At 45.8% G+C, this 11,223-nt stretch overlaps 18 non-coding genes across 18 annotated transcripts; all 18 read left to right on the top strand.

Moving 5' to 3' along the window:
- The first annotated feature begins 45 nt into the window (after positions 1 to 45).
- TRNAV-AAC (transfer RNA valine (anticodon AAC)) lies at positions 46 to 118 on the top strand. The gene has a single exon. It is a non-coding gene; the product is annotated as a tRNA-Val (tRNA).
- Positions 119 to 229: 111 nt separating this feature from the next.
- On the top strand, positions 230 to 302 carry TRNAV-CAC (transfer RNA valine (anticodon CAC)). The gene has a single exon. It is a non-coding gene; the product is annotated as a tRNA-Val (tRNA).
- Positions 303 to 1,041: 739 nt separating this feature from the next.
- Positions 1,042 to 1,114, top strand: TRNAV-CAC (transfer RNA valine (anticodon CAC)). The gene has a single exon. It is a non-coding gene; the product is annotated as a tRNA-Val (tRNA).
- A 555-nt stretch (positions 1,115 to 1,669) lies between these two features.
- On the top strand, positions 1,670 to 1,742 carry TRNAV-AAC (transfer RNA valine (anticodon AAC)). Its single transcript has one exon. It is a non-coding gene; the product is annotated as a tRNA-Val (tRNA).
- A 111-nt stretch (positions 1,743 to 1,853) lies between these two features.
- On the top strand, positions 1,854 to 1,926 carry TRNAA-CGC (transfer RNA alanine (anticodon CGC)). Its single transcript has one exon. It is a non-coding gene; the product is annotated as a tRNA-Ala (tRNA).
- Positions 1,927 to 2,481: 555 nt separating this feature from the next.
- On the top strand, positions 2,482 to 2,554 carry TRNAV-AAC (transfer RNA valine (anticodon AAC)). Its single transcript has one exon. It is a non-coding gene; the product is annotated as a tRNA-Val (tRNA).
- A 111-nt stretch (positions 2,555 to 2,665) lies between these two features.
- Positions 2,666 to 2,738, top strand: TRNAV-CAC (transfer RNA valine (anticodon CAC)). Its single transcript has one exon. It is a non-coding gene; the product is annotated as a tRNA-Val (tRNA).
- A 739-nt stretch (positions 2,739 to 3,477) lies between these two features.
- TRNAV-CAC (transfer RNA valine (anticodon CAC)) lies at positions 3,478 to 3,550 on the top strand. The gene has a single exon. It is a non-coding gene; the product is annotated as a tRNA-Val (tRNA).
- A 739-nt stretch (positions 3,551 to 4,289) lies between these two features.
- Positions 4,290 to 4,362, top strand: TRNAV-CAC (transfer RNA valine (anticodon CAC)). Its single transcript has one exon. It is a non-coding gene; the product is annotated as a tRNA-Val (tRNA).
- Positions 4,363 to 4,917: 555 nt separating this feature from the next.
- On the top strand, positions 4,918 to 4,990 carry TRNAV-AAC (transfer RNA valine (anticodon AAC)). The gene has a single exon. It is a non-coding gene; the product is annotated as a tRNA-Val (tRNA).
- A 111-nt stretch (positions 4,991 to 5,101) lies between these two features.
- On the top strand, positions 5,102 to 5,174 carry TRNAV-CAC (transfer RNA valine (anticodon CAC)). The gene has a single exon. It is a non-coding gene; the product is annotated as a tRNA-Val (tRNA).
- Positions 5,175 to 5,913: 739 nt separating this feature from the next.
- TRNAV-CAC (transfer RNA valine (anticodon CAC)) lies at positions 5,914 to 5,986 on the top strand. The gene has a single exon. It is a non-coding gene; the product is annotated as a tRNA-Val (tRNA).
- A 739-nt stretch (positions 5,987 to 6,725) lies between these two features.
- TRNAV-CAC (transfer RNA valine (anticodon CAC)) lies at positions 6,726 to 6,798 on the top strand. The gene has a single exon. It is a non-coding gene; the product is annotated as a tRNA-Val (tRNA).
- A 555-nt stretch (positions 6,799 to 7,353) lies between these two features.
- Positions 7,354 to 7,426, top strand: TRNAV-AAC (transfer RNA valine (anticodon AAC)). Its single transcript has one exon. It is a non-coding gene; the product is annotated as a tRNA-Val (tRNA).
- A 111-nt stretch (positions 7,427 to 7,537) lies between these two features.
- On the top strand, positions 7,538 to 7,610 carry TRNAV-CAC (transfer RNA valine (anticodon CAC)). The gene has a single exon. It is a non-coding gene; the product is annotated as a tRNA-Val (tRNA).
- Positions 7,611 to 9,481: 1,871 nt separating this feature from the next.
- On the top strand, positions 9,482 to 9,554 carry TRNAV-CAC (transfer RNA valine (anticodon CAC)). Its single transcript has one exon. It is a non-coding gene; the product is annotated as a tRNA-Val (tRNA).
- A 555-nt stretch (positions 9,555 to 10,109) lies between these two features.
- Positions 10,110 to 10,182, top strand: TRNAV-AAC (transfer RNA valine (anticodon AAC)). The gene has a single exon. It is a non-coding gene; the product is annotated as a tRNA-Val (tRNA).
- Positions 10,183 to 10,293: 111 nt separating this feature from the next.
- Positions 10,294 to 10,366, top strand: TRNAV-CAC (transfer RNA valine (anticodon CAC)). Its single transcript has one exon. It is a non-coding gene; the product is annotated as a tRNA-Val (tRNA).
- The last annotated feature ends 857 nt before the right edge of the window (positions 10,367 to 11,223 follow it).

The following is an 11,223-nucleotide window of genomic DNA, read 5'->3' as shown; positions in this document are numbered from 1 at the left end:
ACCCCAACCTCCGAGCAACCAACCTGAAAAGTGCTGTCATGATAGGTTTCTGTAGTGTAGTGGTTATCACGTTCGCCTAACACGCGAAAGGTCCCCGGTTCGAAACCGGGCAGAAACAATTTGAGCGCGCTAGTGCTTTTTGTCAATGTCGCTTTCAGCAGCTCTTTTCACCGATCTTACTTTAGGGTAGACTTTCGGTCTGCAAGGCTCAAAAAAACAGCATGAATGGGTTTCTGTAGTGTAGTGGTTATCACGTTCGCCTCACACGCGAAAGGTCCCCGGTTCGAAACCGGGCAGAAACAGTGCTTACCTTTAACTTTTTCACAGTCTGGCAAACTCAAAGCTCTTGCCATGCCTTGCCCCTCTGGCAGCCGTAAGCCAAATCTGCCAATACAAAGCACAGTTTAGGTGCAACACCTTCAATGTGAGCTCTTTTTCTTCACTGTTTATGAGCTGACCATCGCTGTAAGTGTTTGGTGTTTAGGCAAACTTGTTTTCTGCACCCAAAGGCAATTGGAATGTGGACTTTGGTTCTCCTGCTTAGTCAGCTGAGCTGGAAAACCTGACGACCATTGGCGTATGTTTTCAGCTGACCTGGTGAGAAAAGTGTGTGGAAAAGCTAGAGGTGATATCCATGACTCAGTGTATCTTGCCAGTACTGGCTGTTTTGAGGATGTTATTTGTATCAAGTTAGGCATCCGAGATGGGCTTTCTTCCTTCTTTGCTTCATTACCAAAGAGTATCATTTGCAAGGACGGTAAACTGAACTCAGGTTATCAACCAACCAGAAGCAAATAATAGCTAATACGGTGACCCCAACCTCCGAGCAACCAACCCGAAAAGTGCTGTCGTGATAGGTTTCTGTAGTGTAGTGGTTATCACGTTCCCCTAACACGCGAAAGGTCCCCGGTTCGAAACCGGGCAGAAACAATTTGAGCGCGCTAGTGCTTTTTGTCAATGTCGCTTTCAGCAGCTCTTTTCACCGATCTTACTTTAGGGTAGACTTTCGGTCTGCAAGGCTCAAAAAAACAGCATGAATGAGTTTCTGTAGTGTAGTGGTTATCACGTTCGCCTCACACGCGAAAGGTCCCCGGTTCGAAACCGGGCAGAAACAGTGCTTACCTTTAACTTTTTCACAGTCTGGCAAACTCAAAGCTCTTGCCATGCCTTGCCCCTCTGGCAGCCGTAAGCCAAATCTGCCAATACAAAGCACAGTTTAGGTGCAACACCTTCAATGTGAGCTCTTTTTCTTCACTGTTTATGAGCTGACCATCGCTGTAAGTGTTTGGTGTTTAGGCAAACTTGTTTTCTGGACCCAAAGGCAATTGGAATGTGGACTTTGGTTCTCCTGCTTAGTCAGCTGAGCTGGAAAACCTGACGACCATTGGCGTATGTTTTCAGCTGACCTGGTGAGAAAAGTGTGTGGAAAAGCTAGAGGTGATATCCATGACTCAGTGTATCTTGCCAGTACTTGCTGTTTTGAGGATGTTATTTGTATCAAGTTAGGCATCCGAGATGGGCTTTCTTCCTTCTTTGCTTCATTACCAAAGAGTATCATTTGCAAGGACGGTAAACTGAACTCAGGTTATCAACCAACCAGAAGCAAATAATAGCTAATACGGTGACCCCAACCTCCGAGCAACCAACCCGAAAAGTGCTGTCGTGATAGGTTTCTGTAGTGTAGTGGTTATCACGTTCGCCTAACACGCGAAAGGTCCCCGGTTCGAAACCGGGCAGAAACAATTTGAGCGCACTAGTGCTTTTTGTCAATGTCACTTTCAGCAGCTCTTTTCACCGATCTTACTTTAGGGTAGACTTTCGGTCTGCAAGGCTCAAAAAAACAGCATGAATGGGTTTCTGTAGTGTAGTGGTTATCACGTTCGCCTCGCACGCGAAAGGTCCCCGGTTCGAAACCGGGCAGAAACAGTGCTTACCTTTAACTTTTTCACAGTCTGGCAAACTCAAAGCTCTTGCCATGCCTTGCCCCTCTGGCAGCCGTAAGCCAAATCTGCCAATACAAAGCACAGTTTAGGTGCAACACCTTCAATGTGAGCTCTTTTTCTTCACTGTTTATGAGCTGACCATCGCTGTAGGTGTTTGGTGTTTAGGCAAACTTGTTTTCTGGACCCAAAGGCAATTGGAATGTGGACTTTGGTTCTCCTGCTTAGTCAGCTGAGCTGGAAAACCTGACGACCATTGGCGTATGTTTTCAGCTGACCTGGTGAGAAAAGTGTGTGGAAAAGCTAGAGGTGATATCCATGACTCAGTGTATCTTGCCAGTACTGGCTGTTTTGAGGATGTTATTTGTATCAAGTTAGGCATCCGAGATGGGCTTTCTTCCTTCTTTGCTTCATTACCAAAGAGTATTATTTGCAAGGACGGTAAACTGAACTCAGGTTATCAACCAACCAGAAGCAAATAATAGCTAATACGGTGACCCCAACCTCCGAGCAACCAACCCGAAAAGTGCTGTCGTGATAGGTTTCTGTAGTGTAGTGGTTATCACGTTCGCCTAACACGCGAAAGGTCCCCGGTTCGAAACCGGGCAGAAACAATTTGAGCGCACTAGTGCTTTTTGTCAATGTCACTTTCAGCAGCTCTTTTCACCGATCTTACTTTAGGGTAGACTTTCGGTCTGCAAGGCTCAAAAAAACAGCATGAATGGGTTTCTGTAGTGTAGTGGTTATCACGTTCGCCTCACACGCGAAAGGTCCCCGGTTCGAAACCGGGCAGAAACAGTGCTTACCTTTAACTTTTTCACAGTCTGGCAAACTCAAAGCTCTTGCCATGCCTTGCCCCTCTGGCAGCCGTAAGCCAAATCTGCCAATACAAAGCACAGTTTAGGTGCAACACCTTCAATGTGAGCTCTTTTTCTTCACTGTTTATGAGCTGACCATCGCTGTAAGTGTTTGGTGTTTAGGCAAACTTGTTTTCTGGACCCAAAGGCAATTGGAATGTGGACTTTGGTTCTCCTGCTTAGTCAGCTGAGCTGGAAAACCTGACGACCATTGGCGTATGTTTTCAGCTGACCTGGTGAGAAAAGTGTGTGGAAAAGCTAGAGGTGATATCCATGACTCAGTGTATCTTGCCAGTACTTGCTGTTTTGAGGATGTTATTTGTATCAAGTTAGGCATCCGAGATGGGCTTTCTTCCTTCTTTGCTTCATTACCAAAGAGTATCATTTGCAAGGACGGTAAACTGAACTCAGGTTATCAACCAACCAGAAGCAAATAATAGCTAATACGGTGACCCCAACCTCCGAGCAACCAACCCGAAAAGTGCTGTCGTGATAGGTTTCTGTAGTGTAGTGGTTATCACGTTCGCTTAACACGCGAAAGGTCCCCGGTTCGAAACCGGGCAGAAACAATTTGAGCGCACTAGTGCTTTTTGTCAATGTCACTTTCAGCAGCTCTTTTCACCGATCTTACTTTAGGGTAGACTTTCGGTCTGCAAGGCTCAAAAAAACAGCATGAATGGGTTTCTGTAGTGTAGTGGTTATCACGTTCGCCTCACACGCGAAAGGTCCCCGGTTCGAAACCGGGCAGAAACAGTGCTTACCTTTAACTTTTTCACAGTCTGGCAAACTCAAAGCTCTTGCCATGCCTTGCCCCTCTGGCAGCCGTAAGCCAAATCTGCCAATACAAAGCACAGTTTAGGTGCAACACCTTCAATGTGAGCTCTTTTTCTTCACTGTTTATGAGCTGACCATCGCTGTAAGTGTTTGGTGTTTAGGCAAACTTGTTTTCTGCACCCAAAGGCAATTGGAATGTGGACTTTGGTTCTCCTGCTTAGTCAGCTGAGCTGGAAAACCTGACGACCATTGGCGTATGTTTTCAGCTGACCAGGTGAGAAAAGTGTGTGGAAAAGCTAGAGGTGATATCCATGACTCAGTGTATCTTGCCAGTACTTGCTGTTTTGAGGATGTTATTTGTATCAAGTTAGGCATCCGAGATGGGCTTTCTTCCTTCTTTGCTTCATTACCAAAGAGTATCATTTGCAAGGACGGTAAACTGAACTCAGGTTATCAACCAACCAGAAGCAAATAATAGCTAATACGGTGACCCCAACCTCCGAGCAACCAACCCGAAAAGTGCTGTCGTGATAGGTTTCTGTAGTGTAGTGGTTATCACGTTCGCCTAACACGCGAAAGGTCCCCGGTTTGAAACCGGGCAGAAACAATTTGAGCGCACTAGTGCTTTTTGTCAATGTCACTTTCAGCAGCTCTTTTCACCGATCATACTTTAGGGTAGACTTTCGGTCTGCAAGGCTCAAAAAAACAGCATGAATGGGTTTCTGTAGTGTAGTGGTTATCACGTTCGCCTCACACGCGAAAGGTCCCCGGTTCGAAACCGGGCAGAAACAGTGCTTACCTTTAACTTTTTCACAGTCTGGCAAACTCAAAGCTCTTGCCATGCCTTGCCCCTCTGGCAGCCGTAAGCCAAATCTGCCAATACAAAGCACAGTTTAGGTGCAACACCTTCAATGTGAGCTCTTTTTCTTCACTGTTTATGAGCTGACCATCGCTGTAAGTGTTTGGTGTTTAGGCAAACTTGTTTTCTGGACCCAAAGGCAATTGGAATGTGGACTTTGGTTCTCCTGCTTAGTCAGCTGAGCTGGAAAACCTGACGACCATTGGCGTATGTTTTCAGCTGACCTGGTGAGAAAAGTGTGTGGAAAAGCTAGAGGTGATATCCATGACTCAGTGTATCTTGCCAGTACTGGCTGTTTTGAGGATGTTATTTGTATCAAGTTAGGCATCCGAGATGGGCTTTCTTCCTTCTTTGCTTCATTACCAAAGAGTATCATTTGCAAGGACGGTAAACTGAACTCAGGTTATCAACCAACCAGAAGCAAATAATAGCTAATACGGTGACCCCAACCTCCGAGCAACCAACCCGAAAACTGCTGTCATGATAGGTTTCTGTAGTGTAGTGGTTATCACGTTCGCCTAACACGCGAAAGGTCCCCGGTTCGAAACCGGGCAGAAACAATTTGAGCGCGCTAGTGCTTTTTGTCAATGTCGCTTTCAGCAGCTCTTTTCACCGATCTTACTTTAGGGTAGACTTTCGGTCTGCAAGGCTCAAAAAAACAGCATGAATGGGTTTCTGTAGTGTAGTGGTTATCACGTTCGCCTCACACGCGAAAGGTCCCCGGTTCGAAACCGGGCAGAAACAGTGCTTACCTTTAACTTTTTCACAGTCTGGCAAACTCAAAGCTCTTGCCATGCCTTGCCCCTCTGGCAGCCGTAAGCCAAATCTGCCAATACAAAGCAAAGTTTAGGTGCAACACCTTCAATGTGAGCTCTTTTTCTTCACTGTTTATGAGCTGACCATCGCTGTAAGTGTTTGGTGTTTAGGCAAACTTGTTTTCTGGACCCAAAGGCAATTGGAATGTGGACTTTGGTTCTCCTGCTTAGTCAGCTGAGCTGGAAAACCTGACGACCATTGGCGTATGTTTTCAGCTGACCTGGTGAGAAAAGTGTGTGGAAAAGCTAGAGGTGATATCCATGACTCAGTGTATCTTGCCAGTACTTGCTGTTTTGAGGATGTTATTTGTATCAAGTTAGGCATCCGAGATGGGCTTTCTTCCTTCTTTGCTTCATTACCAAAGAGTATCATTTGCAAGGACGGTAAACTGAACTCAGGTTATCAACCAACCAGAAGCAAATAATAGCTAATACGGTGACCCCAACCTCCGAGCAACCAACCCGAAAAGTGCTGTCGTGATAGGTTTCTGTAGTGTAGTGGTTATCACGTTCGCTTAACACGCGAAAGGTCCCCGGTTCGAAACCGGGCAGAAACAATTTGAGCGCACTAGTGCTTTTTGTCAATGTCACTTTCAGCAGCTCTTTTCACCGATCTTACTTTAGGGTAGACTTTCGGTCTGCAAGGCTCAAAAAAACAGCATGAATGGGTTTCTGTAGTGTAGTGGTTATCACGTTCGCCTCACACGCGAAAGGTCCCCGGTTCGAAACCGGGCAGAAACAGTGCTTACCTTTAACTTTTTCACAGTCTGGCAAACTCAAAGCTCTTGCCATGCCTTGCCCCTCTGGCAGCCGTAAGCCAAATCTGCCAATACAAAGCACAGTTTAGGTGCAACACCTTCAATGTGAGCTCTTTTTCTTCACTGTTTATGAGCTGACCATCGCTGTAAGTGTTTGGTGTTTAGGCAAACTTGTTTTCTGCACCCAAAGGCAATTGGAATGTGGACTTTGGTTCTCCTGCTTAGTCAGCTGAGCTGGAAAACCTGACGACCATTGGCGTATGTTTTCAGCTGACCAGGTGAGAAAAGTGTGTGGAAAAGCTAGAGGTGATATCCATGACTCAGTGTATCTTGCCAGTACTTGCTGTTTTGAGGATGTTATTTGTATCAAGTTAGGCATCCGAGATGGGCTTTCTTCCTTCTTTGCTTCATTACCAAAGAGTATCATTTGCAAGGACGGTAAACTGAACTCAGGTTATCAACCAACCAGAAGCAAATAATAGCTAATACGGTGACCCCAACCTCCGAGCAACCAACCCGAAAAGTGCTGTCGTGATAGGTTTCTGTAGTGTAGTGGTTATCACGTTCGCCTAACACGCGAAAGGTCCCCGGTTTGAAACCGGGCAGAAACAATTTGAGCGCACTAGTGCTTTTTGTCAATGTCACTTTCAGCAGCTCTTTTCACCGATCATACTTTAGGGTAGACTTTCGGTCTGCAAGGCTCAAAAAAACAGCATGAATGGGTTTCTGTAGTGTAGTGGTTATCACGTTCGCCTCACACGCGAAAGGTCCCCGGTTCGAAACCGGGCAGAAACAGTGCTTACCTTTAACTTTTTCACAGTCTGGCAAACTCAAAGCTCTTGCCATGCCTTGCCCCTCTGGCAGCCGTAAGCCAAATCTGCCAATACAAAGCACAGTTTAGGTGCAACACCTTCAATGTGAGCTCTTTTTCTTCACTGTTTATGAGCTGACCATCGCTGTAAGTGTTTGGTGTTTAGGCAAACTTGTTTTCTGGACCCAAAGGCAATTGGAATGTGGACTTTGGTTCTCCTGCTTAGTCAGCTGAGCTGGAAAACCTGACGACCATTGGCGTATGTTTTCAGCTGACCTGGTGAGAAAAGTGTGTGGAAAAGCTAGAGGTGATATCCATGACTCAGTGTATCTTGCCAGTACTGGCTGTTTTGAGGATGTTATTTGTATCAAGTTAGGCATCCGAGATGGGCTTTCTTCCTTCTTTGCTTCATTACCAAAGAGTATCATTTGCAAGGACGGTAAACTGAACTCAGGTTATCAACCAACCAGAAGCAAATAATAGCTAATACGGTGACCCCAACCTCCGAGCAACCAACCCGAAAACTGCTGTCATGATAGGTTTCTGTAGTGTAGTGGTTATCACGTTCGCCTAACACGCGAAAGGTCCCCGGTTCGAAACCGGGCAGAAACAATTTGAGCGCGCTAGTGCTTTTTGTCAATGTCGCTTTCAGCAGCTCTTTTCACCGATCTTACTTTAGGGTAGACTTTCGGTCTGCAAGGCTCAAAAAAACAGCATGAATGGGTTTCTGTAGTGTAGTGGTTATCACGTTCGCCTCACACGCGAAAGGTCCCCGGTTCGAAACCGGGCAGAAACAGTGCTTACCTTTAACTTTTTCACAGTCTGGCAAACTCAAAGCTCTTGCCATGCCTTGCCCCTCTGGCAGCCGTAAGCCAAATCTGCCAATACAAAGCAAAGTTTAGGTGCAACACCTTCAATGTGAGCTCTTTTTCTTCACTGTTTATGAGCTGACCATCGCTGTAAGTGTTTGGTGTTTAGGCAAACTTGTTTTCTGGACCCAAAGGCAATTGGAATGTGGACTTTGGTTCTCCTGCTTAGTCAGCTGAGCTGGAAAACCTGACGACCATTGGCGTATGTTTTCAGCTGACCTGGTGAGAAAAGTGTGTGGAAAAGCTAGAGGTGATATCCATGACTCAGTGTATCTTGCCAGTACTTGCTGTTTTGAGGATGTTATTTGTATCAAGTTAGGCATCCGAGATGGGCTTTCTTCCTTCTTTGCTTCATTACCAAAGAGTATCATTTGCAAGGACGGTAAACTGAACTCAGGTTATCAACCAACCAGAAGCAAATAATAGCTAATACGGTGACCCCAACCTCCGAGCAACCAACCCGAAAAGTGCTGTCGTGATAGGTTTCTGTAGTGTAGTGGTTATCACGTTCGCCTAACACGCGTATGTTTTCAGCTGACCTGGTGAGAAAAGTGTGTGGAAAAGCTAGAGGTGATATCCATGACTCAGTGTATCTTGCCAGTACTTGCTGTTTTGAGGATGTTATTTGTATCAAGTTAGGCATCCGAGATGGGCTTTCTTCCTTCTTTGCTTCATTACCAAAGAGTATCATTTGCAAGGACGGTAAACTGAACTCAGGTTATCAACCAACCAGAAGCAAATAATAGCTAATACGGTGACCCCAACCTCCGAGGAACCAACCCGAAAAGTGCTGTCGTGATAGGTTTCTGTAGTGTAGTGGTTATCACGTTCGCCTAACACGCGAAAGGTCCCCGGTTCGCAACCGGGCAGAAACAATTTGAGCGCACTAGTGCTTTTTGTCAATGTCACTTTCAGCAGCTCTTTTCACCGATCTTACTTTAGGGTAGACTTTCGGTCTGCAAGGCTCAAAAAAACAGCATGAATGGGTTTCTGTAGTGTAGTGGTTATCACGTTCGCCTCACACGCGAAAGGTCCCCGGTTCGAAACTGGGCAGAAACAGTGCTTACCTTTAACTTTTTCACAGTCTGGCAAACTCAAAGCTCTTGCCATGCCTTGCCCCTCTGGCAGCCGTAAGCCAAATCTGCCAATACAAAGCACAGTTTAGGTGCAACACCTTCAATGTGAGCTCTTTTTCTTCACTGTTTATGAGCTGACCATCGCTGTAAGTGTTTGGTGTTTAGGCAAACTTGTTTTCTGCACCCAAAGGCAATTGGAATGTGGACTTTGGTTCTCCTGCTTAGTCAGCTGAGCTGGAAAACCTGACGACCATTGGCGTATGTTTTCAGCTGACCAGGTGAGAAAAGTGTGTGGAAAAGCTAGAGGTGATATCCATGACTCAGTGTATCTTGCCAGTACTTGCTGTTTTGAGGATGTTATTTGTATCAAGTTAGGCATCCGAGATGGGCTTTCTTCCTTCTTTGCTTCATTACCAAAGAGTATCATTTGCAAGGACGGTAAACTGAACTCAGGTTATCAACCAACCAGAAGCAAATAATAGCTAATACGGTGACCCCAACCTCCGAGCAACCAACCCGAAAAGTGCTGTCGTGATAGGTTTCTGTAGTGTAGTGGTTATCACGTTCGCCTAACACGCGAAAGGTCCCCGGTTTGAAACCGGGCAGAAACAATTTGAGCGCACTAGTGCTTTTTGTCAATGTCACTTTCAGCAGCTCTTTTCACCGATCATACTTTAGGGTAGACTTTCGGTCTGCAAGGCTCAAAAAAACAGCATGAATGGGTTTCTGTAGTGTAGTGGTTATCACGTTCGCCTCACACGCGAAAGGTCCCCGGTTCGAAACCGGGCAGAAACAGTGCTTACCTTTAACTTTTTCACAGTCTGGCAAACTCAAAGCTCTTGCCATGCCTTGCCCCTCTGGCAGCCGTAAGCCAAATCTGCCAATACAAAGCACAGTTTAGGTGCAACACCTTCAATGTGAGCTCTTTTTCTTCACTGTTTATGAGCTGACCATCGCTGTAAGTGTTTGGTGTTTAGGCAAACTTGTTTTCTGGACCCAAAGGCAATTGGAATGTGGACTTTGGTTCTCCTGCTTAGTCAGCTGAGCTGGAAAACCTGACGACCATTGGCGTATGTTTTCAGCTGACCTGGTGAGAAAAGTGTGTGGAAAAGCTAGAGGTGATATCCATGACTCAGTGTATCTTGCCAGTACTGGCTGTTTTGAGGATGTTATTTGTATCAAGTTAGGCATCCGAGATGGGCTTTCTTCCTTCTTTGCTTCATTACCAAAGAGTATCATTTGCAAGGACGGTAAACTGAACTCAGGTTATCAACCAACCAGAAGCAAATAATAGCTAATACGGTGACCCCAACCTCCGAGCAACCAACCCGAAAACTGCTGTCATGATAGGTTTCTGTAGTGTAGTGGTTATCACGTTCGCCTAACACGCGAAAGGTCCCCGGTTCGAAACCGGGCAGAAACAATTTGAGCGCGCTAGTGCTTTTTGTCAATGTCGCTTTCAGCAGCTCTTTTCACCGATCTTACTTTAGGGTAGACTTTCGGTCTGCAAGGCTCAAAAAAACAGCATGAATGGGTTTCTGTAGTGTAGTGGTTATCACGTTCGCCTCACACGCGAAAGGTCCCCGGTTCGAAACCGGGCAGAAACAGTGCTTACCTTTAACTTTTTCACAGTCTGGCAAACTCAAAGCTCTTGCCATGCCTTGCCCCTCTGGCAGCCGTAAGCCAAATCTGCCAATACAAAGCAAAGTTTAGGTGCAACACCTTCAATGTGAGCTCTTTTTCTTCACTGTTTATGAGCTGACCATCGCTGTAAGTGTTTGGTGTTTAGGCAAACTTGTTTTCTGGACCCAAAGGCAATTGGAATGTGGACTTTGGTTCTCCTGCTTAGTCAGCTGAGCTGGAAAACCTGACGACCATTGGCGTATGTTTTCAGCTGACCTGGTGAGAAAAGTGTGTGGAAAAGCTAGAGGTGATATCCATGACTCAGTGTATCTTGCCAGTACTTGCTGTTTTGAGGATGTTATTTGTATCAAGTTAGGCATCCGAGATGGGCTTTCTTCCTTCTTTGCTTCATTACCAAAGAGTATCATTTGCAAGGACGGTAAACTGAACTCAGGTTATCAACCAACCAGAAGCAAATAATAGCTAATACGGTGACCCCAACCTCCGAGCAACCAACCCGAAAAGTGCTGTCGTGATAGGTTTCTGTAGTGTAGTGGTTATCACGTTCGCCTAACACGCGTATGTTTTCAGCTGACCTGGTGAGAAAAGTGTGTGGAAAAGCTAGAGGTGATATCCATGACTCAGTGTATCTTGCCAGTACTTGCTGTTTTGAGGATGTTATTTGTATCAAGTTAGGCATCCGAGATGGGCTTTCTTCCTTCTTTGCTTCATTACCAAAGAGTATCATTTGCAAGGACGGTAAACTGAACTCAGGTTATCAACCAACCAGAAGCAAATAATAGCTAATACGGTGACCCCAACCTCCGAGGAACCAACCCGA

This window comes from Lithobates pipiens, unplaced genomic scaffold (assembly GCF_037356315.1).
Source record: "Lithobates pipiens isolate NorthernLeopardFrog02 unplaced genomic scaffold, aLitPip1_a1.2 Scaffold_8, whole genome shotgun sequence".
Classification (NCBI taxonomy): domain Eukaryota; kingdom Metazoa; phylum Chordata; class Amphibia; order Anura; family Ranidae; genus Lithobates; species Lithobates pipiens.
This window is presented reverse-complemented; position numbering and strand designations above follow the sequence as displayed.